Genomic DNA, 5,556 nt, shown 5'->3' on the forward strand with positions numbered 1-5,556 from the left:
ATAGTTCTTGAAATGGTTAGGCACTGAGAGTATATCCCTTTTGTCCTCATTGTCTTGTTTTGTTTCTTCCATGATTTTCTTGGCCTCACGTTCTGCCTCTGCCAAGGCTTTGTTGCGTTTTCTACGTCCCGTTTTTGTAAGTTTGGGTGTATCGATTTCCTTAAGGGTGATTTCGTCTAGGTTACTCCCGTCCAATGATATTTTACTCAACTCTTCGCCCCAATCCTTAGAGAATTCATCATGTGCCCTTGTAGCCTCAAGGTATCTCAACCATTGGGCATCCGTTGGTTTGCTTCACAACAATGTGTTTCGCTGGGCTAGGTACCATTTTTGTTTCTGCCATCGCTTGATGCACTGACTACTGGTTCGCATTCTGCCATCGCTTGATGCACTGACTACTGGTTCGCATTCATGCCATGGTACCTTCTGTACTTGATGTCTCCTCCATTGACTCCCCATCCATGGTTTGCCAATCAACCATGCAGATAGAAGTCATAGGGATGTTTCCAGATTCCAAATATTGGGTTCCCTTAAGTTGCATCACATCAATTGTGGCCAACACATGCATCCAATTCTCACAGAAATCTAGGGGAGGTAGTGATGCATACATCTCTGTATCCTCCTCATCCTTGGTTTCCCCCTCTATGGGGGCTGGCATATCTGGGGATGTGGTTTGCTCCGTTGTTGTGACCAAGTCGTTATACCAAACAATTGCCCTTCCATGGGGTGTGCCTTCCATGCTCTTAGATCAATCTTTAATGTTTGTGAGTCCATGCATACATATACATGATCCAAAGCCCAATCATGCACCAATTTGGATTCCCTCATGAAAGGTCATCCCAATATTATGTCATATTTATCAGGTGGGCATAGGAAGTCCATGACCACAAGTGTATGACGATATTGAAACGTAAAGAGTCTAAACTTCACATTTTCCAAGAGCCCAATGGGTCTTGAAGATGTTCCATCAGCCATCTTAATGATTAGATCTGCTCTTTTTAGATCTGGCTTACCCCAATTTTCCCAGTAATGTTTGGTAATGATGCTGACACTTGCCTCACCATCCAGGATGGCTAATGCTTGGTATCCATTATGATGAATTGGAATGGTAGCATTCGTGTTGTCACTCTCATAGTGGTGTCCTATTTGGTTAACTGGTATCTTAACCACTCGTGATTCCTTTGTATGCCTCAAGGGTCCTTCTACCAAGGGTGGCAGAGCCTCATCCATATTCTCCTGCTGGCCTTAGACCTCCTTCGACCCATTCTATTACATCTATCCATAGGGTGGGTGAATTGCATAATAACTGACCCAAGAGCATCTGGACATGCATGGATAACACAGCTGCTAGGCTTCCTATGATCAAGGCCCCAAGCCTAAAGGGATACCTAGTCCACCAAGTCTCAGTTTTTGCAAGTATTCCATGACTTTTGATCTCTTGGAAATCTAGTAGCATTGCCAAGCAGGTGTAAGGTCAGGGCCCCAAGCCTAAAGGGCTACCTAGTCCAACAAGTTTGAGTTTTTGTAATTGTTCCATGACTTCTGGTCTCTTGGAAATCTAGTAGCACTGTTGGGTGTGGTTAGGTGAGCTTGTCCTCCACCTTCTTGTCAGACTGGGTGTCACCCAATCATGTGGCAGTTGCCGACGTCTCTAAGAAACTCCACGCCTAGTGGGGGGAGAAGTCGAGTGGCAACTGCTTAGTATTCTAAGAGCTTTGCGGACTTGCTCTTCTTGGTGGGTGTGAGGAGCATAGTATTTGAAGAGGTTTCAAATGTCCCTGCTGTAGTCGCCATGATGATAGTGGAGGATTATTGCCCACAGTCACATGGCCAAGAAGGAGAAAACCACATCGAAAGACTAAAAATCATCTTCTCCCTATGGACATGGACCTTCATTGGCTTTGCTATGTTAAGGTCATGTAGTGGGAAGATGAGACAACAAGATCTCCCTTCATGCCAAGATAATGGTGGATAAAGGTGATAGGGAGCCCATGAGTTCCAACCAAGCCAAGCTCTACCAAGCTACCAAATGCAAGCTCAATAAAGTTAAGGCTAAAGCATAGAAGGAAGCAAAACTCAAAGAGCTAACCAAGGCTTAAGAGAAAGGTATGAGGCAAGTACCCAAGCTTAAGTCCTATAATATCGGGGGGCCTGAGTGGTATTACATGGTAAAAAGAAGGCTCAAAGAAGACCCAGTGGAGAGCCTCATGCCTCCAATGATAGCCTCGTAGAGGTCAAAGAAGTAAATTTTTGGCCTAGGTTGAAGAACCTAAGCCAATGTCTATTGCCAACAAAGAGCTCACCCTAGAGTAAGAAGGAGAATTGATAGACTTACTCAAGGAGTTTTAGGATGTTTTTACCTAGAAATACATTGATTAAAACTTAGAATTCGGAGGACAAGTAGGTTAGGAGGCCTTGGAGATATTCACATACTCACTTTGAGGTGGGCTAGGACCAACAAATGTTTAAGGGATTGTTAACCCATGGCGGACATTGCGACGTACTATATTTTACATCATTAATTTAAATATTCTGAGCCATGGGCCGGGCTTGTCGGCACCATATGTTAAGGATGAAGGGATTGGGTGATCGCCGATGAGAGGCGCACCTTGGATATCAGTAGGATAAGGGTTAGGGTCGGTCGGCCATGTATGGGCGCCCAAGTGTGAACGGCCAAGTCACCTATAAGAGTCAAATGTAACCCTAAAATCCTTATTCTCATGTGTTGTGAATACAAGAGTGCTCTTGCCTTATCTCCTTGGTTTCCTTCTCCTGCGTGTGTGTGTGAGAGAGAGAGAGAGAGTGAGAGAGCAATCGAGCGCACTGTGTAGCGGCACGGCGACGGCGGCGAGGCGGTAGAGCGGCGAGGCAGCTCCTTCTTCACGGCTGCGACGCGGGAATCCTTCAAGGCGGCGGTTGAGCGGTGAGTGACACACCTTTTGCATTCTGTTTTGAGCTTGCCTTCCTGGTTGTATGCTTGCAGCCATTCGTGGCTCGCATACGGTGTCCGGCAAGTCCCCAGCTACGACCTGTGCGGCAAAAGCGCACATTTTTGGCGCCGCTGCCGGGGAGTTGCCCTGCACCAAGCTCCAGTTTGCAGCTCGGCTGCTGCGTGAAGTTTAATTTACACTACTGTAGGAAAGGCGTCTGTGTTGCTGTTGTGGTGTTTCTGTGGTTTTCAATCTCTGTTTCTGCAATTTGTCTTCTGCATTTCTGTTTCTTTTTGTTAATTTTCCGCTCCGCGTGTGGGCGTGCATTCTGTTATCTGATTTCTGCGCGTGAGAGGGATTTCTGAATCCCCAGATCTGTGCTATGTGTGCGAACTACGCCGCGGCCAAGGCTGAACCCTAAGGAAACCCTAGAAAACTTATCTCACAAAAAAAAACAGAAAACAAAAAATTAAAAAAATAAAAAAAAATAAAAAATTAAATTTTATTTTTAAAGAAAGAACCAAACGTGTGGAGAGGAAAGATTTTCTAATTGGAGAAAAAAATTTTGAAAAGAAAGAACCCCAATTGACCCACGGCCCCGGCCTCGGCGGCCTCGGTCTCGGTCTTTTGATATATATATATAGGAGAGTGAGCCTCCATAGCTTTCTTTCAAGTGAGAGCTTATGGGAAGTTGTGCCCTATATGTAGCCCACTCTCCAAGGAGTAAAGTGAGTATGTGGGATAAAGCCCTCACCCTTTCCTCCACAAGCAAATAGGCTTTTGCCCCTTCCCCCCAAGGGAAACGGACTGTTTTGAGGACTACAGGAGCTCTAGATAGGCGAACACGGTGCTGTAAAGCACACTAGGATCCTTTGAACGATACGCTCGTTTCGAGCTATCATACGCCCTAGTCCAAGTTCGATCGTAAGTAAGGGGGTCAAAAACGGGTTAAAAACAATACAAAAACAAGTAAAAACGGGGTGCGAAACACCTAAGAAACCACTTGTGTGAGTTTCAAGGGTAGTTACCAACGCACGTAGGGTACCCACGTCACATGCATCTACGCTCTGGTCGGGTACTGGAGTCTGAGCCACTAGAAAGCGTTTCAATCTACGCAGGCTCACACCATCCCTCCACGTTGGCATCTTGGCCTTCGGCTGGAACCCAAGGGAGTGCAACCCAAGATCCACGAATAGTGGATAGTGACTCATCTTCTGACTCAGAAGCCATGGAAGGACACCCTACCAAGAACCCTGAGGAGATAAGCCAAAACATGCCAGTGTGGGCCCCACAACCTGGATCTAGCATGTTTAGTCGTCTAATAGAGACTTTTAGTAGAGCTACACGCTCTGAACATGCGACAAGCGAAGTAAATGAAGAAGGAGGGGTAGTGGATTCGCCATTCACATCTTATGTAGACCCTACCCTCCCAAAGAGTGTCCATGTGGATATTCTAACCACTTCGTTTAATGAGGGCCCTACTGAGCTACCACCTTCCGATACTCTTCCTAAAGTAGAGGTCCCTAGAAGCCAATCCATAAGAAGTGACATTGCGTCCACTTCAAGAGAACCGTTTGGCACACCAAGTCTAGATGGGATATTTCTCAATGAAAATTGGGAATATGATCTACACACAGAGACTCTAACGGACCTATACACGGGTTACACATACCATGTAGGTTGGTTAGAAGTCCTACGATCTACATCTAGCGCCACTAATCTAGAGGAGCAACAACACATGATATGTGATGTTATTCATAGAATTATCCAAATTGAGAGGCAAAATAGGGGAGTGGACCTAGTTTCCACTGGCCCTATGAGGTTTTTGGATACGGGCAAGGCCAAACAACCAACCCTATCACAATTGGAGACTCCCTCGGTGAGTCCCATAGACCCTTCATATGTTGTTTCGCCTGGAGTCTCAATGCAAGTTGAGCCCACGAGTAGTAACTTTAGCTTTCCAACCTTGGCTCAACTTTCCATTAGGGAATCCACAATGCCTACCCCAATGATGAGCATGACAGAAAGCGCACCTGTTACCACTGTAGTTAGTACAACACCACTACCTAGTGGAACAGTACCTACAACAGTGCGTGCCCGTGCCTATCGACCCTATGTACCTATCTCAACTCATGCTCATGTAGCTCCTACGCCTCTTAGTATGCCAATGGCGTATGCTCCACGACTGCCTTATCACCACCCTTATCCAATAGGAGCTAGGCCTAGTCACATATCATATCCTACGTCATTTGCCAACATACTCAGACCAACGCCAACTCCTATCAGCCAGGCTATCCCAGAAGTGCCTCCACCAACTATGCCTGCTCACTTAGGTGATCTCGCAGCGTTTGCTCAGACGATCGGACGATCCATTGCGGAAAACATGCGGGGCATGCCTGAGAGAGAACCTAGAAGCAAGGCAGTACAAGTGGCTAAGCTCACTCAAAACTTCAGTGGTAACGAGGATGTTAGGAAGCACATTGAAGTCTTTGAACACGTGTGTGATTCCTTGGAAGAGCACAATGAGTTGCATAAGTGTAAAGCCTTAGGCTTAACCTTGAGTGGGAAGGCCGGAGATTGGTATCGAACCTTAAGGGTTGAAGAGCGCACTCACTACCCCACTCTC

This window comes from Cibotium barometz, chromosome 14 (assembly GCF_041138505.1).
Source record: "Cibotium barometz isolate CiBa-2024 chromosome 14, ASM4113850v1, whole genome shotgun sequence".
In the NCBI taxonomy this organism is placed as follows: Eukaryota; Viridiplantae; Streptophyta; class Polypodiopsida; order Cyatheales; family Cibotiaceae; genus Cibotium; species Cibotium barometz.